The sequence below is a fragment of the Leptonychotes weddellii genome, chromosome 9 (assembly GCF_054177405.1).
Source record: "Leptonychotes weddellii isolate Sample4059 chromosome 9, ASM5417740v2, whole genome shotgun sequence".
In the NCBI taxonomy this organism is placed as follows: domain Eukaryota; kingdom Metazoa; phylum Chordata; class Mammalia; order Carnivora; family Phocidae; genus Leptonychotes; species Leptonychotes weddellii.
This window is the reverse complement of record NC_138377.1, coordinates 12,397,596-12,420,042: the sequence shown is the minus strand read 5'-3', so window position 1 is coordinate 12,420,042 and position 22,447 is coordinate 12,397,596. Positions and strand designations below refer to the sequence as shown.

General features: G+C 45.7%; 1 protein-coding gene across 5 annotated transcripts in view; it reads right to left on the bottom strand.

Moving 5' to 3' along the window:
* The window catches only part of FOXN3 (forkhead box N3), a 380,637-nt gene that overhangs the window by 251,270 nt on the left and 106,920 nt on the right, over nt 1-22,447 (bottom strand). For all 5 annotated transcript variants that reach the window (XM_081830069.1, XM_081830068.1, XM_081830074.1 and 2 more), the window contains one exon: nt 16,623-16,738. The gene's annotated coding sequence lies outside the window, so the exon portion shown is untranslated. The remainder of the gene's footprint in view (nt 1-16,622; nt 16,739-22,447) is intronic.

The following is a 22,447-nucleotide window of genomic DNA, read 5'->3' as shown; positions in this document are numbered from 1 at the left end:
GGTAGTCCCCATCTCATTAGCTTTATTCATCTCTATAAATCACGCACACGCATACAGAAAAGAGTTTCTACCAGCTTCCTCCAAATGAGTACAGTGTGAACACCACTGAGCGTGTGGGCAGGGAGAAGTCAGCAAGCAACTGCAGGGCCCGTCCCCCAGGAGCCTCCCTGGTGCTCCAGTCACCACCAGCTCCCAGTGTCTCTGCTCCATCACTTCCACTCATTTTTTTCCTCCTTTTCACCTCTTTTCCTTCCATGTCTGTTCCTCTTAAATCACGACTCCGTTCACTGAGGCATACAAGTGTCTCTGCTGAAAGCAAATGGACATGGGAGCAACCAATCCGTTCAGTGCCCCGCGGGCAGCCATTTTGCTACCAAATAGGACTTTGTCAAACTAAGGGCACTCCACCTATTTCTCCTCTTTCTCGTCTCTCTTCCAACTGAAAGCAAGTAGAGGGGATATGTTTTCATGCCACCTGGTTTCTGTGCCTCTTGACGGCTCAGACAACTGTTTTGCCCGTACACACAAACTCTATCCCCACTGGAAACGTTCCTGGAGTCCTAAGTAAGGTTGGGTTCTTGGCACGTGGATCAGCGAGATGAATCAGGACCTTGCCCGCCAGGAACCCAAAGCCTAGGGAGGGACACAACCCATAACGGCAGTTACTATAAAATGTGCTAAGTGTTGTGAGGCAGGCATGAACAGACAGTCATGAGTCGGGACTGTAAGACACAAGCGCCCACCCCCTCCCAATTACAGGAGACTCGTGACCATGAGATGGAAAATGACAGGGGGCTTGGGACAACTGCACAAGAATCTGACCACTCTCTTTGAGTTCTTCCCTGCTCTTGGGGGTTTTCTCAGTTCCATTCTTGTCCCAGTCATCATGCTGATCCCCGGGGGCATAAGCACACGGGGTGGGGGGCCCACTACTCCAAAACTAAGGCAGAGGCAAGCGGGCACAACTGCATGTTCATGTGTAGAATGGAGAGCATAACAGTAACCCTAGTGCATGCACGTAAAGAGATCATCTCAGTGCCTGGTACAAAGTAAGTGTTAGCATTCGTTGTCCTTGGTGGCGAGAATCATGAACTCAGAAGGATCCAGTCCAGGCTGGAACCTGCCCGGGGCCCCTAAGCGCAGACAGCTACCTATCACTGGTCCCTTCTCTAAATGGCTCTCCTCAGCCTGGACTCAGACACAACTCTCTGCTGAGGAAGAAAATGAGTGTCGGCCAAGCAAGACAAGCGGGTCTCTAGCAGAGAATGGTGGGGTCCTGGCGGTTTATGCATCCCAGGTGTGTTTATCACCGTCCACCGTTACCTGATTCAGCTCAGACCTGTGGGCAGGGAACATGGTTTCATTATGTGCTACACAAGAAACAAGGCTGGGTTCATGCCCACCAAATACAATTAGGAAATTTCTAATCTGGAAGGGACTCTCAGAGGTTATGTCCAATCTTTTCCTTTAAAAATACAATTATTGGGGGGTGGGGGCGCCTGAGTGGTCCAGGCGGTTAAGCGTCTGCCTTCAGCTGAGGTCATGACCACAGGGTCCTGGGATCGAGCCCCATGTCAGGCTCCCTGCTCAGCGGAAAACCTACTTCTCCCTCTGCCTGCCACTCTGCCTATCTGTGCTCTCTATCTCTCTGTCAAATAAATAAATAAAATCTTTTTAAAAAATAAAAATACAATTATTGGGGCGCCTGGGTGGCTCAGTCAGTTGGGTGTCTGCCTTCCACTCGGATCGTCATCCCAGGGTCCTGGGATCGAGCTCCGCATCGGGCTCCCTGTTCAGCGGGAAACCTGCGTCTCCCTTTCGTACTGCTGCTCCCCCTGCTTGTGCTCTCTCTGTCAAATAAATAAAATCTTAAAAAATTTACATTTTTTTGTAATTTTACAAAAAAATTTACACGATGATTTTTAAATACAGAAAAATTAAAAGAAAATGTAAATAACCACTAGGCCTACCACCTAAACGGATTAGCCCTATGTAAACATTAAAAAATAAAAATCACAAATATACCTTTTTTTTTTAAAAGACAAAATAGTACAGGAATGTATAAAAAGTTGCCTTCTCTCCCACCTGAACCCTCCGTTCTCCCTACTGTTTCCTGTGTATCCTGCTTTCCAGGAGCCTGGGTGGCTCAGACTGTTAAGCATCTGCCTTCAACTCAGGTCATGATCCCAGGGTCCTGGGATCGAGTCCTGCCATCGGGCTCCCTGCTCAGTGGGGAGTCTGCTTCTCCCTCTGCCTGCCGCTCTGCCTACCTGTGCACTCTCTCTCTCTGTCAAATAAATAGATAAAATCTTTTAAAAAATAATTATAAAAATATGACTATATATATGCATGCACATATATACACACATATATATGACTTGATTTTTTAAGATCTTATTTATTTGATAGAGAGAGACACAGTGAGAGAGGGAACACAAGCAGGGGGAGTGGGAGAGGGAGAAGCAGGCTTCCTGCCAAGCAGGGAGCCTGATGTAGGGCTTGATCCCAGGACCCTGGGACCATGACCGGAACCAAAGGCAGACGCCTAACCGACTGAGCCACCCAGGCGCCCCTATGCCTTGATTTTTTTGACATAAATAGGACCCCACTTTCCTTGCTTTTCTTCACTTAAGAAGGTGCTATGGGCGGGTGCCTGGGTGACTCAGTTGGTTAAGCGACTGCCTTCGGCTCAGGTCATGATCCTGGAGTCCCTGGATCAAGTCCCGCATTGGGCTTCCTGCTCGGCAGGGAGTCTGCTTCGTCCTCTGACCCTATCCCCTCTCAGGTGTTCTCTCTCTCTCAAATAAATAAATAAAATCTTTAAAAAAAAAAAAAAAAAAGAAGGTGCTATGGTCTGAATGTTTGTGACCTCCCCCCTACACACACACAGAATTCATATGTTGAATTCCTAATCCCCCATGTGATGGTGTTAGAAGGTGGGGCCTTGGGAGGGCTCCACCCTCATGAATGGGATTAGTGTCTTAAAAAAGAGACCGAGGGGTGCCTGGGTGGCTCAGTCGTTAAGCGTCTGCCTTCGGCTCAGGTCATGATCCTGGGGTCCTGGGATCGAGCCCCGCATCGGGCTCTCTGCTCCTCGGGAGGCCTGCTTCTCCCTCTCCCACCCTCTCTGCTTGTGTTCCCTCTCTCGCTGTGTCTCTGTCAAATAAATAAATAAAATCTTTAAAAAAAAAAAAAAAGAGACCGAGCACAGCTCCCTACCCCCTTCTACCATGTGAGGGCACAGCGAGAAGTCTGAGACCCAGAAGAGGGTCTGCACTGGACCAGGCTGGCCCCTGATCTCAGACTTCTAGTCTCCAGAAATATGAGAAATAAGCTTCTGTTGTTCATTGGCCATCCAGGCTCTGGTATTTTGCTTAAATAATGGGAACGTGACAGGAAACCATGTGAACTGTGTTCTGCCCACACAGACTAAGAAAGAAGGCAATGAACGAAGTTTTGACCCCAGAATGCCTGCCTTGTACTCCTGGCTCCACGCTACTTTTTTTTTTTTTTTTTAAAGATTTTATTTATTTGACAGAGCACAAGCAGAGGGAGAGAGAGGGAGAAGCAGGTTCCCTGCTGAGCAAGGAGCCCGATGTGGGACTCGATCCCAGGACCCTGGGATCATGACCTGGGCCGAAGACAGCCGCTCAACCGACTGAGCCACCCAGGCATCCCCCACGCTACTTTCTAATGAAATTATAATCTTGAGTTTCTTTAACCTCACTGTGCCTTAGCTTTGCCATCTGTAAAATGGGGAGCAGGTGAGTTAATACGTGTAAACTTCTTAGGATGTGGATGACACTCAAAAACTGTGTACTATTATTATTATTACTTATTCCCATTACATCTTTGTGCCCTCTCCAACTCATCCTGTTTTTTACCTCAGTAGAATTGATATGCAAAGTCCTACTGGTATCAGGATACATCATAGTGATTCGAAATTTTTATACGTTATTAAATAAATTACCGCAATTAAGTCCAGTTACCATCTGTCACCACACGAAGTTATTACGAGAGTATTGACTATATATTCCCTATGTTGTACATTACAACCCCATGACTTATTTATTTCAGAAGTGGAATGCTGAACGTCATGCCAAGGATATATGCTCTTCCAATCCTCTGGTGATGGGTACTGAGGGTGTATCTGGTTTGGGGCTATTGCTAGTATAAGCAATATTAAGATGGCCTCATTCACTAGTTTTTGACATTTCAGTGGGTAAATCCATAGGATCCATTCATGAAGGAACCTGAGGGGTGTGTGCGTATGACTTTTGACAGATGTTGCCAATGCACCACCTAGGTTCCCTGCCTTGAAAACCGAGGGAGGGTGTTGTTTCCCGACCCCTCTCCAGAAATGGATATTCTGAAATTTTTAAATATTTGCCAGTCAGACAAATGACGACAAGTGATATCTCCTGTTGTTTCCATTTGAACCTCTTTAAATAATGAGTGAAGTTAAGTTTACAGATGAGAAAAGCAGAGACCTAGTGGTCCTCTAACTGGCTTAAAGTCGAACCTCCGAACAAGCTGGACCCGATCTCGGGTTGGTCCACCTGAGGATGCCCTGACCCCCCAGCACCAGGAAGAACATCTAATGACCGATGGCCACCCTCCTTCCTCTTCCCCGTCCAGGGTGCACCCAGGTGGGGCAGGCAGCTGGGGCTCTCTGCGGCCAGGGTTAGGGTCAGAGCCCGCCTCGGGACCAGCAATCCCAAGGCATGCGTTTCCCTGGCCAGATAGGGACGTCCCAGCCTGGTCCTCGGCCCAGGAAGCGGGGCTGTGGCGCTCCTCGGCTGCACGGTCGCTGACTGAGGCTGGCAGATGAAGAAAGCCTTGTCCACAAACTGCCTGAGGTTCCAAGGTGTCTTTTCTCCAGTTTATGTCATCCCAAGTGTTTCTTCCACCTGAGAGCAAAGTGGTTCATGCTGTGACCGGACCTTTGCATTCCTTTTTCTCCTTCTCTGTGAAACTGGCCTTTTTCAACCGGGAAAGAAAGCTCCTCGGAGGAGGGAAAAAATCTCCTTCCATTACCGTCTGGTGCCCTCCCCAGCTAGGCATGAACAACACAGGTGTTCAGAGTGGTGGGAGGATCCGAGTGCGTGGTCTAAACAAGGGCTCGGATCCTGCTTCTCCCCGTGGCCACGGGCTCCTCCCTCCAAGCCTGGATGTCCTCACCTGGATGATGGAAAGGACACTGATGCCCGCTTTGCCTAACAGGCGGGACGGTTGTAAGCCAAGGAGATCGTGTGCAGGACGGTACTTTGAAAACTGTGAAGCTCAACACAAATGAAGGATGCTGGTGAATGTCAACGAGCTGGTGGCCATTCGCTTCCATGCAGGGACTTTCTTGTATGAAGCAGCCATCCTCAGTCACATGGGAGGGGCCTATCCCTGCGCTGAGATATTCCAGAAGCTGTCCATCTCCTGCCTAGGCACACCAGAACCGGGCTGATCACCGTGACCCAGACTGAGTCGAGGCTTCGTTCATCTTGACGATACAAAAAATAGTTCATGAGCATCTATAAACTAGCTGTTCAGCAAAGGCAACTCTAGTAACTTCACATTCATTTGGCAGAATCAGGAAGCACAGTTCCACCTGCTGGGATTTCTCAGCCAACTGATACCCATCACGCTAGAGTTAAAAAATAAAGTGGCCATTTTGAAGGGAACCATCTTGCAAGTACTACGTATCTTTCTACTACTTTCTAAACAAAAGAGTTAAACACAGTTCAACCCTTTTCCTTATCTTGCTGCCACCATCCCGAACACTGATTACCCTCCTAAGGTCTAGAATCATAAGAACCTGTTCTACCACTCATAGCTTGGAGAGTTTAGGCAAATTATTTAGCCTCTTTGGGCTTCAGTTTTCTCGTCTATAAAAGTAAAGAGAATCATAAAGCCAAGTTAATTGGGAGTGTGGTCACACTAAGAACACAAACCCAGCAAAGATCTACTTAAAGTTTAATGCTTGGCTTTGGAGAAAGCTATTTTGTCCTCTGAGACATTTTTTATTTCTTCCTAACTTCCGGTTCTATTCCAGATAGCTGAATTCTGCTGGCTAAGAGAGTCTCTCTTGGGTGCATATAAATTCCTTTTGGGGCCTTGTGTAACATCACCAAGGCCGTGAAGGAACTCGTTATGCCGGCAACCCAAGCCCAGACCCCAGTGCTCTGTTCCAGGCCGGGAGGCTTTCAGCAAGTGCCCCGGAGCAGCCTGGTGAAGACTAACAGAAGCCTCAGACAGGATGGAGGCAAGGACAACAGGAGCCCCCTGAGCCAGGTGAGTGAGGAACAACTTCGCTCCGGACAGACAGCGGTACGCACAGATCAATGCCCCCACCAACCGGGCTCTGTCTTTGCAAGAAGAAACCTTCAGATGCCCACTTAGGAAAATGAAATCTAAAGGGTAGCATCAACACCGGGACAGTCCACAATGAAGAGCCAAGAAGGGAACACCAAGGAATTGTGGCCATTCTGGAATGTCTGTGTAGGAGGAACTTAGAGGTAGCATCAGGTGGCCAGGAAGGGGATGGCTGGGGAACTTCATGGGATGCTGCGCCTTTATAATGAACACAGCGAACGTTTGTCTGAGTGGCTTGCATCTGTGTGAGAGAGAGAGTATGGGGGGACTAGAGCCCCGAGCCACCCCTTGGTTCAGTCCTTGGAAGGGACAGTACTGAAGAAAGAAGCCAATCCTACTTCAGGTGACTAGTCCATTTTTCTGAAGGATGTAAAGAATGTTGTTCAAAGCCAGTGGAGGAGAAGACAATCATTTTATTTTATTTTTTTAAAAGACTTAAGAGCAGGGAGAAGGAGCAGAGGGAGAGGGAGAGAGAATCTCAAGCAGACTCCCTGCTGGGCGCAGAGCCTGACACAGGGCTCGGTCTCATGACCTTGAGATCAGGACCTGAGCCCAAACCAAGAGTCGGATGCTCAACCGACTGAGCCACCCAGGCGCCCTGACAATCATTTTAATAAACTCCAATTTCTGACATGAAAAATTTCCTCCATGATCCTCCCAGATGTCAGGCTGCGCTGGCCAAATGGGAACTCCTTTGTTTACTTTATTTTCCCTGTTGAATCCAGAGTTTTAAAATGCTGTTGCTTGAACATCTCTATGGGTTGACACCCACCCAAGTCAGGTTCTCATGCCTCCAAAGGCATATTTCAGGTCATCATTTTATTTAATATATAAAGCATGAATTAGGACAAAATTCGTAGTATTCTCCTACACTAAAAAATCCACAAACTAAGTTCTCTATAGCAAGATGTATCGAAACATAAGTCTTAACACAGTTGCAGTCTAGGAACGCCGGCTCAGCTGTGACCATAAAATCTTCCCATTTCTAAAGAACAGGCCCCATAGACACAGATTCTATTTAAGTGAAGCCACCGATTCAGTCATTTTGGGTCAATACATTGCTTTTGCCATCAATACCTTTCCACTTATAAATCAGTACCAATCCAGTCATTTTAGTGAGCCAAATAACTATACCATGATCTTATTTCTTGGGTTGTTAAAATGACCAGATGAGAGTCTCTGCTGGTAAATCTGCAAAATGCTTGGAAATAAATATGAGGGGAAACCTACAGCCAACCAACTGGATGTTAGGGCCAAAGGACCTGCCTACCACCCGTCTCCCCAGCCCAAGCCTTACTCTACTTGGATCCTGATTTCCCAGGGTGCCCAGGGCCAGTCTCTAAGTACATTGATGTATGTGTCACAGAACCACTTGGATGTAATAGTCAATTAAATTATTAATGAAAGAACTATACAAATAAAAGCATCATGCTCTCTTATGTAGTAATAATTACTATTGTAAGCAATGCAAATTGAATAATAAGAATCATCAGGACAGTTCGATGATAAGCTAACAATTTTCGGCAATCAAACCAAACATCTCTGCTCAAGCTGTTTAAGAAAATAAATAGCAGCTTGTTGACATTTTTGTTCAGTTAAGCACATATATATCCAGAGGCTACTTATGTGTCCCAGATAGAAGAGCTAAGAAAGAAGTAGACACTGAACAAGACAGAAGTGTAGCCAGTTACAATGGGCGGTAATTTAGATATTCCAACGTCTTCAGAAAACAGTGAATCCTATAAAGTGTCCCATGACGTAATTTATTTATACACACACACACACAGACACATGTATTTCCATATACATATGCATTACATGGATATACAGATACACACAACAACAGATTCTTGTAACTCTAACGTTTCAGTTATATTCACCAGAGGCATAAAGTGAAAAGCCACGATAAAAATAGGTCCATCACTATTTCGAACCATTTATCAAGCACATGACGAACTAGCACACAGCCACACACCTGTAAAAGAGCAGGTCATTTCCTTATTTACCTTAGCGGCCCCTGATGGAACACCCTAGAAATCATATAGTCCTCGAACACAGCTTAGCATCGCCCAGTTCTACGCCAATGCACCCGAGGCTGATTCGGGAGAGAGGGTGTCCATTGACCAGATCAAACTCATCACAGGTAAAGTCTAAGAAACTCTAACTGGAGAGTAATTTGGGCCTTCCAGTAACTACTACAACCGATCTCCTGTTTCTTTTTGTTCACCTGGAGAATATGTATTAGATGTGAGGGAATGCTCTATCCTCTGGTATTCAGTGGTGGTGAGGACTCCCCAGCTTCTGGCAGGAATAAAGTCATGCTGGAGAGTGGGCTTCCCCACCTGCTGTCAGGTGTATTCAACTCACCAGCACACCTTCTAAGAGGCTTGGAGTGTCAGCTGTTAAAAGTCTACCTGCTCAGAGGCCATTCACTTGGGCCTGGGGATGACATTATATCCTTTACAAAAGTGCCTTCCCCTCCTTCATTATAAGCTGTTCTATTAACAAGGCCAATTTGGACGCCATTCTCTTTCAAGGGGTACCAACTTCAAAACAGCTCTTCTTCTGACTCCACAGGAGATGCCCCTGCTCTGAGTTCCAATTGTTCCTTTGAGGCTAATTCTATCTTATTAAATTCTAAAAGCTCTGTCTTGTGCTCCGTGGCTACCACCACTGATGGAGCTCCAAGCTTTAAGTATCGTTACGAGTTTGGGCCCAAACGACTCATTCCCCTGTTAACACCCAAATATCCATTTTGGGAGTTGGTATGCACATACCAGAGCGAGAATAAAATAGATGTGGACACATACATATATCCAGTATAGGGAAACAGCTAACACAACACAGCATGGTCCCTCCATGCTCACCCTCTGCCTTTGCTGAGATGGGGTCTGCCAGATTTCCACCAGGACATACATGTGTGACTGTGCATTCTTAATCCAGAGTGCTATGGGCAGATGCATACTCATCTTTTCAAATGCTTTTTTTCTCTTCCTTAAACCAGGAAGAAAGTCTTAATTGCTGGTATGTCTTTAACACTTGCTAATCTCCTTTCTAATAAGAAGGATAAGCCACAGGCTGGGACCTCCCAGTAAACAGTAGTGAGAGCCCGCAAGGAAGGTAGAGAGGGAGGTGAGAATAGCACCAGAGAGAAGCAAGAGAGCTCAAGCCAGGGAGGTTCCCAGATCGTGATTTTGCACCACAATAAGATTTCAAAAATAGTTTTGGGGACGAGCGTAGGTTGCCAACTTTTTATTTTGCTAAGTAAGGATACTGAACTCACTATGTTGAGCTTATTTTTCTCTTTGTCTTGGACCAGGGAGAAGTTCATCTTTGAATGCTTATTTATGCATATTCGTCTGCCCTCTGCACCATCCCCACCGCTAGACTATATGCTCAGGCGGGGCACCTCAGCATTCCCTCTGCCTTCCACGCAGGAGGCCCCTCGGTGTCTAGGAACCCCTGAAATAGACCAGACCGGATCCAGAATCTGAGAATTATTCCTTCTTTTCTCATTTCGCCTGAGAATGTTTCACATTTCCTTATCTTCCTTCAGAGAATTTCTGTGAAACACCTTTTCTAAGGTGATATAACTACGTAGCCATCTCAAAAAAAAGTCAACACATTTTACATTGGATTCATTTCAACCCTTGATAAGAAAGTAGTCTATATGCTTCTAATGGAAATGAATTCTAAACAAAAGGGTGTATTCACACTTTCAGCCTAGGGGCCTGACCTACAATGGCCAAGAACACATGTGCAAAGAATGTGAATAGCTTCCTTTGCAGGCAGAAGCAGCCGGAGAAGATGACCAAAGACTTTCCATCCATTTATCTTGACACGAACCCACTCTACAGCCAGCCAAGATGACTGCCTAAAGAAAACCAACTTGCAGAGTCTGGACCAGAACCAGGGCTTTGAGCAACAGCTAAGGATTTAGATCAACTTAATTTCTGAATTCTTGGAAGACAAAGACCATCTATACTAATGTGGCCTGCACAGTGTCTACGTTAAAAAACAACAACAAAAAAATCTCCCTTATCCCTTGAGACCAGAACTCTGTCTCTGGCCTCTCCATCCCTCGAAAACAGTTTGCAAAGGGCCTTTGACATCAAGAGCTGTTTGTTGAATGCATAAATGAATGGACTCCCGTATTTATCTTGGTATCCTCCGGTACATGGAAACAACTGACTTAGGAATCTTCTAGATTAATGCTCATTTAAATAAAAGATGGATTTCAATCTCATTTCCAATGATCAATCAGGAGCATACATTCTCAAGCAATAACGATTATAATCATTTTAGGAGCTACTGTAAAAGGAGTGTTCTGCCAAGCACTGTGCCCAGTATTTTATAAGAATGATTTTATTTCATTCTCACGCCCTCTCTACCAGGTAGAGATCAGTATTCCCATTTTACAGATGGAGAAATGGAGACTCAGGTACCTTACATGATTTTCCGGGAACCCGCAGCTCCGAAATCACACTTGGAGTCATTCAGCTAGGAAGAGGAAAGACTGGAATCTGGAACCGTGGCCCTAACATCCACTACCTCGCCCTGGGATGCCTGGGCCACTAAACTAAAGCCAGTCCTGCCACGAGCCACGGCTGTTACGGTACACGCCCTTGAACGGATGCTACTACAACACCAAGGCCATCGCTCTTTCCTTGAAGCCGGGGGAATTTTCGCTGTTTGAAAGTCCTGTTCAGGCTTTACGCCCCCTCTCCCAGCAACTCTAACGTTGGTCCCCAGGCCTGGGCCACGCTACAGCTAATGGCCTGATTGCAAAATCGGTTGTCCAATTAGACAAACCCATTTCTCCCAGGATAGTTGGTGCAGTTCAACAGTGGCTTAAGAGGGACCAAAACTCAGAGCGGGTTTTAAATAAATCAAGCTCTCCAGCATCCACAAGTCTCTTTCGTCTGCTTTGGTTTGGGATGACAATGGGACCAGCGTTAGGGAGGAAGCAGCCCCTCCTCCCCCCGCACCCCGTGATGTCTTGCTTCGTGACTTCTGTGGCTCTAAGTTTCCCTATGGAGAGAAAACAAACTGTAATCACCTGTCTCACAAAAATGATTGCAATAACCAACGGAGACAGTAAAAACATTTTGAGGAAAAAGAAAATAAATGCCTCCTAAAACGAAGGTGCTAATATCATACCTTTTCCAAATCGTATAGGTTATGGCAAATTATACTGGGCACTTACAAGGCCAAAGCATAGCTCCAGAAACTCTCCCTCTGTTACATATATGGGGATTTCTATTTAATTAAAGTTTTCCGGGAAACACCTAGAACCATTATCAAAGGTGCCAACTGGGCAATAGGAAAACTTCCTGTAGGCCTGTGAATCAGTCCTTGGGAGGGTTTGTGTTTTGTTTATTAACATTTGGGCCCCATTTATGACTCAAGCATAACTCTCCTTGGTATTAAAGTAACTGGGAGTGGAGATTAATTGCCCAATTTTTAATTACATTTGGCCTCTTTGTACCCCATATTGTAAGTGCCCTGCCTTATGAGGGCACCATGAGAACAAGTGATCTATCATCGGCTATTCTGAAAGAGCTCTGGTATCTGCAGAGTTTACGATCACTAAAATAGAGGGTTCTAGCCTTCTAAGAATCTAACGCACGTGCGCTCTTTGTGTGACTTTAAAAACGGCTTAAATAATGGGAGGATCACAGGAAAACATGTTGAACTATACTGGTTGGCTGTTTACACACCCTCCAACCTGTCCAGCAGTCTCTTGCCCGCCAAGGCATCAGACTCCATTTTGAATGCGAATTTCTTTTTCCCTTTCTGGAGTCTCTCATTTTCTCCATTGTATTCATTCAGAGGGAAAAAAAGACCTCATAAATGTCATTTCATATTCCAAGCAATTTGCTATAGGCAACTACACCATTATTTTGTACAAATAAATTTACATAAATCATTATTAGAATGTTTTATCTTAGCAACATTATTTGGTTCCCAGAGCACAAATTAAATGCATGCTTAAAGCAGAATATTTTAAAGTTATTTCTATATTGTTTATGAGACAGGATTAGAAATTTCCATCTAATTTTTCTTTCATAATGGAATTCCTTTAGTTTTCTTGTACGTTTTGAAACCACATGTATCATTTTCTGGGGGGTTTCTTGAAGCAAGCAATGCAATAGACACTCTGGCACATTCGGCTCATTTTTCAGAAACTCTTCCCTTTGATTCCATGGGTTCAGTTCTGAACACTGATTAGGAAGGCCAGAAACCAGGGAAATTAATACCATCTCGTGAATAAATGGGTTTTTGTTTGATATTATTCTGTAAGCAAACTGGTCTTTGGTTGTGGTTCAGCCTTTTTTTTTTTTAAATAAACAAATTTGTAAATAAACTCCCTGAAAACAGAGCTCAGTTCCTCCTAGCTATTTGTGTTGGGAAGGAGCCTGTTTGAATCAACTGCATTGCACATGGCAAGTCTTCACTGGCTAGAGTCCTCCTCCACCCTAGATTTCAAAATAAAATCTTTCTCCCTGTGTCAAATGTAGCGCCCAGCGTTAACAAAAGCTGTGTTTGTCCATGCCAGGGTAGTGAGGGGAAGGGACTCACGGGTTCTGCTACTTCCTGGCTCTGGAGAATCACATAGTGAGTCCATGTCTCATCTTCTCATCGAGGTCCTAAAGGGCTAGACTCACCACTCGGGGCTTTAGCCCTTTACCAGTGTGCGGTCTGGGCATGGTTCCCAAGCCAGTGTTAGGGATGTGGGGCCCTGCGCAGTCAAGGGGGCAATCCTCGTGAAGGGTTAATGAGGCAGTCCCACAGAGTGCTTAAGGGCAGGATGGACCTGGATTCAAGGCAAGCCTTTCTGCTTCTGCTACCTTAGCTTAAATGAGATTACGTGTACCTACTTCACAAGTTGGCTTTGAAGATTAAATGAAACAATGCAGGCAAAAGCTTAGAACAGTGTGACTCAGAAAAGGCTCCTAAGCAGTAGCTAACATTAATCTTGAAGGATGACCAGTGGGGTCAAGCTGGGGTGATCATATAATTTGTTGTCTCTACTACAGTATTTCTGGATGTGAAAGGAAGGACTGTATGATAATTATGTTAGGTCAACTGGCAAATGCTAGGACGGTCCCAGGAATACTGGGGCATATGCAACTACCCTGACCCCAGTCCATCACCATTCAACACCTTATAAAGAAATCAGGTAATGATTATATCTTACATATTTTACAACTCATTCTACCACTTAAGGCTCTTTCCTACATTGTATCTGACCTTTCATAAACTATGCGGAAAAACGTAGAGCTGGGTTAATTACTTTTTAATGATGAGCAAAGAAAAGCACAGAAAAAGCATGGGTTTTCCCACAATGACCCAGTGTTGCCAGGGCTGGGGCTACCCCAAGCATCCCTCATGCTCCTCCCTACTTCCCAGCCTCCTGGCAACAAGAGGGTCATGTGACTAATTCTGGCCAATGGACTGTGGATGTGAAATTGGTCTGAGTCACTTAAGAAAGGGTGGGTGTTTTCAATTCTTCTTTTCACATGCTAGAGTAACCAGGAAGTCCCATGTTGAGATGGAGGTGTCACGAGAGGGAGAAGGCTTGGAACCTGGAAACTGGATGCAGGACACAGCCGCCCTGGCACAATCCAACTCTGGGTGAGTGAGAAATAAACTTTCTGTTGTATTAACCCTGAGATTTGGGGAGTCCTCTTTACGCTGGTATATACCACAGCCTGCCCCTGCTCAGCTAGTTGGTAGGAGTAAGAACCCACATCTCCAACTGTGACCACAGTTTCCACTCAACAATATCATAAAATCCCACCAGACTGGGAAAATATTGCCATGGTTAAATGGCAGGACTTACTCATGCTAAGTCTTCAATGCTTACTTGATTTAAAACAAGATATTTATTTGGTTAAAATAGGGCACCTGGGTGGCTCAGTCAGTTAAAAGCATCCAACTCTCGGTTTCAGCCCAGGTCATGATCTCATGCGTCATGAGATCGAGCCCTGTCATTCCGCACCTCAAATTTTGCAAACAGTCGTGTCACACGATTGCCCAGGCAATGTGCCAGGATGACAATTTTTTTTTTTCCACAAAGTGTCAGAAAGTAAATATTTTTTGATTTCTGCTGCACCTATTCCACTCTGTGTGGTGCCAAAACTGCCCTAGATAATCCGCAGATGAACAGGACTATGTTCCAGTAAAACTTTATTTAGGGACACTGAAATCTGAATCCCATTTCATTTTCTTTTTTTTTTTTTTTTAAAGATTGTATTTATTTATTCATGAGAGACAGAGAGAGAGGGAGAGAGAGGCAGAGGGAGAAGCAGACTTCCCGCAGAGCAGGGAGCCCGATGCGGGACTCGATCCCAGGACTCCAGGATCATGACCTGAGCCGAAGGCAGACGCTTAACCATCTGAGCCACCCAGGTGCCCCCATTTCATTTTCATGTGACACAAAATATTATCCTTCTTTGAATTTTGCCCAACCATTTGACCATGTAGAAACCCCTTGCAGCCCGTCGGCTGCCCACAAACATGCCGCAGGCCACACCTGGCCAATGGGCCGAGATCGATCCCTGCACTAGGCTCCGAAGACAAAGGCCCACCATCAATTAGGCAATCGCGTTAGTGGGAGGAGAACACAAAGACTTCTTCTAGTTCTTCTGCTTCCTGGTGGCTGGCCATCCAGGGGCTCCGATTCCAGGAAGGCCTTAGCTCCTGGGTCAGCAAGGCCCTCAGCTCTAGGAGCACCGGAGCATGCTGAGGCAGGGGACCTTAGCCCAGACAGACCTGACAGGATGAGCAGGAATCTTGGGCAGGCAACTCTCAGTAGCACCTTTAAGACCCTGGGCAGCAAAAGCCACCGCTGCTTTATCCAAAAACAACATTGGAAGAGAGCTAGGTGTGGGCAGGATTTGCTGGGCTATCCCAGAATGAAGCAGGGCACTTGGCTCCCCATCCCTGACCATGGCCCCAGTTTCAGCCTTGGGACCCTCACTGAATTCTGGCTTTCGGAACTCTCGGCATCGACTTACAACTCACATTCTTGGCTTATGCTCCCTTCCCTTCGACTTCCCAACTCTGACTCGGGCCTTGTGAATCACCAAGGTACTGACCTCACACAGCATCTGATTTATCCCCGAGGCCTTGTCAAGCCACACCGGCCAGGCAGAGCTTGGCGGGGAGGGGGGGCAGGTGTGTAAGGGAAGAGTGAATAACCAGGTAGACAGGCAGAGGCCAGATGTGGACGGGCCTGAAGGAGCAGACAAGGCCAGCCCGGAAGCAGCCAAGCCAGAGGCAGGGCAACAACGACCACTGTCCCTGAAGGAAGCTTCCAGCCAAGGCCCCTCTGTAACAGGGCAGGTAGGATCTCCCCAAGGAAACCTTCAGGGACCCAGGCTCTTAGGGGTAAGCTGACTCTGGCCGGGACAGAGGATCAGGGTCCTCTGACCCCTGTCGGCCCCACCCAGCCAGGGCCCTCACTGCTCAGGCTCACGGTGGGCTCATTCCCACCTTCCCATCCAGGCACCATGTTGCTCCTCTCCGCTCGGCCTGGCCAAAAGATCCACAGCAAAAAAAAAAAAAAAGCCCCCCAGAGGCCCTCTCTCTTCCATGAGTTCTTCCCTAATTATTTCAATCCTAATCCTCAAAGTCTCTCAATTCCCTGAACCAGAGAGCTACCATTAATTAGTACGCAGCCCTGGCCCTAAGCTGAACACCACCATCTGCCATTTCCTTGAGTCATGGATCTTTGGCTAAGCCGTAACTCTATAAGGACAGATCCACGTCTTATATATTTTTTTAATTCCCATCTGCCCCAAGAACACATAACAGATACTCAGTAATACTTATTGAATTCAATTAAAAGGTACAAGATTAGAGAGATTAATACAATTCAAGTAAAACTTGGTATTATGGGAAAGAAACTGATTTAGAGGAACCACGGGTAGAAGGTAGTTTCTAGATGAAAATTCCCAGCAGAATTCCTGTTGCTTTGTGTGCCTAGGACACACACCAAAATTCTAAATAAAGATGTGATTGAATGTTTTCATTATCTTAATGCCTAAATTGGGTTGACCACATTGTCAGTCTGTTCAGCTGCATAAATTAATCATTAAGAAGATTGGGAGAAGAAGAGGGGGAGGATACCAATGGATGAAGAAACAATCAATTTGGCATTTGCATTTAAATATAGCTTTGGTATTTCATTTATTCAGTGCAAGCTCCCTGAGGTATAGGGGGGGCAGGGGAAGGCAGAGCCTGATTACCTGAGTCAGAATGGGTCCAGGAAACCAAGGTCAACATTGCTCTGGTCACAGAAAGGACAGACAGGCCTCTATCATCACAAGAACGCTGGTCTTCTAGGAGATGATGCTTCTAGTGACTGGTGGAGAGGAGCAGAAGGAAGTCAGGATTAGAGCGGAGGAGGAGAGAGGACCCTCTCAAACACAATGGATGTCATCTCTGGCCTGACTCTAAAAGGTGCAACACTTCAGGGGGGAAAAAAATCAATTGTAACAGTTACCTCGTATTTCTTGGAAAGTTATGGAAGCAGTGGGTCTTTCCGGATGGCATGTTCTTGAAACTGCCTCACAGGGCATAAAAGGACACAGAAATTTGAAAATACACACCACAGATGTCATGAGATTATCTTACTTTACTACAGTGGTCATTGTGACATTGGTGAGACCTTTTTACTTCTCTCCAGCTGCCACTGAAACACTTGTCTACACAAAGGAAAACCATCAGAGCACCAGCGAGCATTCAAGGCCAGCATTCCAGCACATGGACCAGGCTGGATCCGCTGGGTTGACCAGGTTCACAGGCTGCAAAGTCAATGAGGCTCTCTTCTGTTGCTACCAAATAAAATTACTCTGGCTCTACTCCTGACGGGAAAGATCCCATCAAGCTCAAGCTCGCTAAATATTTGGCTACAAATTACTGGCCCACAGTTAACCAATAAGCTTGCAAAATAGAAAAGTTGGTACAGGAGATTGATTGTATAATAATTTCTGATGGAGGATTACTTTTTTAGCCTACGCCTCAAAGAAGGCAAATTAATAGACTCTCTCATGAAAAGAACGATGCTATCTTACGAACTTCAGTGTAGAGAACATCAGGAAATAAATTCATTAGATCGGTGATCCTCAAACTCTGGTCCCTGGAACAGCATCAGAACATGGACCTGAGAGTTTGTTCGAAATACAAATTCTTGGCCCCCAGCCAAGATCTACTGAATCTGAATATTTGGAGGTGGGGCCCAGCGATTTGTTTTAACAAGCCCTCCAAGTAATTCTGATATGCCTTTGATTATTAATTTATCCACCCATTCAAAGACATTCTGTCGTTGTCAAATAAAACGACCCCACTCTACAGTGCGTTAAGCTTTAACTACAGGCAAAGCAACGAACTGAGGATTGGGGATGGAAGAGGAGTCAGAGACAGAGGATGATAAAATCCCTGCCTTTGAGAAATGGGTTGTCCTTGGGGCACCTGGGTGACTTGGGAGGTTAAGATTCTTGATTTTGGCCCCGGTCATGATCTCAGAGTCATGAAATGGTGCCCTGTGCTCAGCAGGGAGTCTGCTTCTCCCTCTCCCTTTGCCCCTCCCCCTGCCCGTGCCTGCGTGTGCACGCTCTCTTCTCTCAAATAAATAAATCTTAAAAAAAAGAAAAAGAAAAGTATCATCCACTATGGGAGACAAGACATATGCAGGCAACTCAAATACAGACAGTGTGATTTCCTTTAATAAACTGCTAGCGGGTTTCTGAGGAGACGTTTGTTGCTGGCTGGGGTGGCGAGAGCAGGGAAGGGAAAGGCATCAAGACCACCACAGTAATAATGGGCCTTGAGATCCGGACAGGATTTTGACAGGTGGGAACAGGCCAAAACTGAAGCAAAGGCCCTGAGGCGAGGAAGAGTGAGGGCCCATTCAGTTGCGTGGAGCAACCAGGTCTGGCTGAGACGTGAGAAACGTGAAGGCGGTCTGGGTGAGACAAGGTGACTTCCAAGTTCAGACAGGTAAATGCTAGCGGCCTGTGGCTTCTCTTTCTTGTGTGAGGACCACCCCGCAGCACCCGCTGCTTATGTTTAGAAATTGATGTCTGATAAACTAGGTGACTCAAAGACTTTTAAAGCCAGTTTGGTTTTCTGTACTTTTTTATTATTATTATTACTACACTTTCTAGAGGGGTGCACCTCAGCTGCTTCAAGAATTAACCGCTGAAGTTCTGCCCAGGAGGAAGATACAAAAGAAAATTTTAAAGTAGGCACAGGAATCTAGATGTCACAGTAGCCTCACGCCATTCTGCAAAGGGGCAAAATGTTACCATACCTAAGAAGCCCCTGAAGACATCTGTGGTTTTAGTTTTATAAAATAATTCATGTGGATAGTGGTGTGTGCCCTAATCACAGGAAAAAAGTTAAGCCAGGGGTGGGGAGAGGGAAGAAAGGGGTGAAAGGGTCAAAAGGTACAGACTTCCAGTATAAAATAAACAAGTCATGGGGAGGTGATGCACAGCATGGTGACTGTAGTTCATAATACTATATTGCATATTTGAAAGTTGCTAAGAGAACAGGTACTAAAAGTTCTCATCAGAAGAAAAAAAATTTTTTGTAACTATGGAAGGTGATAGATAATAATTACACTTATATTGTGGTGATCATTTTACAATGTACACAAATACGAAACACTATGTCGTACATCGGACACTAATATAATGCTTTATTTATTTATTTATTTATTTATTTATTTATTTATTTATTTTATTTGACAGAGAGAGACACAGTGAGAGAGGGAACACGAGCAGGGGGGAGTGGGAGAGGGAGAAGCGGGCTTCCTTCCGAGCAGGGAGCCCGATGCGGGGCTTGATCCCAGGACCCTGGGATCCTGACCTGAGCTGAAGGCAGACGCTTAATGACTGAGCCACCCAGGCGTCCCTAATATAATGCTTTATGTCAATTATACCTCAATTTAAACAAATTAAAACATATATTAAAAAAAAGTTAAACCATCACTCAACATCTCCAATTAGAGGAAAAGAAAAACTTTTCATGATCAAGAAGGTATGGCTTTTGCCTCTAGAAAGCTGGCATAAATAGAATGCTTTAGTTCCTGATGCCGCTGGGTGAGTGACGGGATACTAAAACGTTCTGACGTCATACGAGACTCTGGCAGAAATGAAGCGGGGTTCAGAATCGGCGATACCTGGTTGCTCATCCCACTTCTGCCATTTAGCCATCTGAGTCATTGTGAGTAAGGGACTCAACCCTCGAAACCTCAGTGCTTCAGTGATGAAGAATTAGAGGCACTGACTAGCCCCACCTTCAGTGAAACTTAAAGAAGAGACAAGAAGTTGCTATGACAATTACAAAGTGCAATGCTACCGTGAGGTACAGAATTATCCTGCTCATCGAGACATGTGGGTACTAATTAATACTTATTGTATTGGCCTTTGAAAGTATAAAAGCAAAATGTTTTCTATGCCCTTGAGGCTCACCTTTTTTAAATATCTGCAGATACAGCAATCCTGAGCAGTAAACTTGGCATCAACCAAACCATTCTCCCAAGAAACATTTCAAGTTAAATTTTTTACTCGTAATTTTTTTTTAAATTTTATTCCTCTGACCACGGTAGAGCATCCAGTTATCTTTCAGCAGCTCCTGGTGAGCACAACTCAGTCTTCAGCAACACTGACATATACAATGGCGATAATTTATCATCTCTGCAGGAGTTTAGTCCCAGATGGACCATTTACTAATTTATTTCCATATGTAACTGGCAGAGAGATTAATCAGGCTTCCAACTTGGAAACCTGAATTGTGCTTTATTCCTTTAACAGGCTAGCTCTGGACAAGAGGAAGTACACGTTTACACCGAAAGCCAAGAGTTCCTCTGAAAAAGCCTGTCAACCTCAGACACAGGCCTTTAAACACACACACACACACACACACACACACACAGAAAGCTTGCTCCTTATGTCAACTTGGAGGGCGGGCTCTTTCTTTAGCTACCCTCTTCCCAGAGGGGCGGATCTGACGGGACTGCAGGCAGGAGCGAGCCCAGACACGGAATGCCAATCAGCTCCAGTAGCAGCCACGTTCCCTGCCCCTCCCTGTGTGCAAGCTCGGGGGCTCGTATTTCTGAAACCGAGGACATCTTTTTGCCACAGTGCTGCACCCAGCTGGCCCGGCTCTGTGGTGCCCAAGCACTGGAAAGTATGTGCTTTTTTTTTTTCCACTCTTTGTAAGGGTCTGAACTTGACCGAGTTCAGCAGCTGCTGTGTCCTCAGTGAGGCAATGGCTAATGAATTGTTAGCACTGCTCCCAGGGCCCCTGAGTTAAACTGGAGTCCACTTTTGTTTTTAATTCTATCCCAATGATATCAGCCTTTAGCAAACTGGGTACAGGATTGTTGTCCGATGATGGCGTTTAAATAGAGAAAGCCGGCCAGTCCCAAAACGGCAGAAAGCACGAGCTGACGGGTGATGTCTTAAGTGAAACTCAAGGCCACGGCCAGGGAGGTTCAGTACACAGGACCATGTAGAGAGATTATCAGCTGGATCCACACGCCTGGGTCACTAACCAACCATGTGGCTTTGGAAAAGTCCCTTACAGTTCAGACTTACAATTCTCTCCTCTGTAATAGGAGTTCAGCTCCCCAAGGTTCTTTCTGGCTGTAAAATCTTGTGATTCCCTAAATATGAAAAAAAGAAATCAGCCATTCACTTGGTTTCTGTGTTTAGATGATGCCAAACAGCCAGAAGTTTGGAAGCATCTGAAAGAGGCTGAACTGGTCCAGATGCTTGGTGCTGGGACAGACACAGCCTTAGGAGCCTCAGTATCCCACAGACTGTCTTTGAGCAGAGAACATGATCACTGGAGATGATTCAACAATGTATAGCTTTATGAGGTTTTTAGGATTCAATGAAATATGACAGCTTGACACACTGTTCTAGGTATGGCAAAAGCTACAAAAGCCTACGAGTCATGGTGCTGTCATTAATACACTTACATCTCAGTTACGGACAGACACGACTCATCTTAATATTGTGGAATAAGTGCTAGAATTGCAGATGAAGAAACTGTTATGGGAACGTGAGGAGGGAGAAATCATCCCACTGAGGGTGAGAGGGAGAATTCTTTAAGGTTTTAAAGAAGAACTGGAATCGAAGCTGGAAAGAAAGGCATCCGGGCAGAGGCAGTGGCCAGAGCAAAAGCCCAGAAACTTCCTGACATGGCCAAGACATGGCACTTAGTACCCTAGGGCAGCACCATAAGATGCTCAAGGAAGAGGAGATCTAGACAGCGAGGGGGCTGAAGAGAGACTGATGGGGAAAGCCCTAGATGCCAGCCCACAGCCTGGCTTCTACCCCGTGATCACCAAGAACCTTCAGAAGTTTCTGGGCCATGGACACTCCAAATGAGCTATGCTGCAGGAAGTGTATCCTGGCAATTCTATGACCATTTAAGACTGGTAATAAGATCAGTCTGGGGCACCTGGGTGGCTCAGTCGTTAAGCGTCTGCCTTCGGCTCAGGTCATGAGCCCAGGGTCCTGGGATCGAGTCCTACATCGGGCTCCCTGCTCGGCAGGAAGCCTGCTTCTCGCTCTCGCACTCCCCCTGCTTGTGTTCCTGCTCTCGCTCTCTCTCTCTCTGTCAAATAAATAAATAAAATCTTAAAAAAAAAAAAAAGATCAGTCTGTACCTTCATTTTTCTCTTATTCATTCCATGCTGCCACTATTTGGGAATCCCTCACATTTATTTTTTTCCAAATCAATTTCCTGGCCCTTCAAATGGAAGGAATGGAGTTTCCTACCAGCCCTGCCAGGATTTTACATTCAAATGACTGGTTCGGCCCAGGGCTCTACATCTAGGTTCATGTGTTTTTCTAGTCTTTTTTTTTTTTTTTAAAGATTTTATTTATTTATTTGACAGAGAGAGACACAGCGAGAGAGGGAACACAAGCAGGGGGAGTGGGAGAGGGAGAAGCAGGCTCCCCGCAGAGCAGGGAGCCCGATGCGGGACTCGATCCCAGGACCCTGGGATCATGACCTGAGCTGAAGGCAGTCGCTTAACCAACTGAGCCACCCA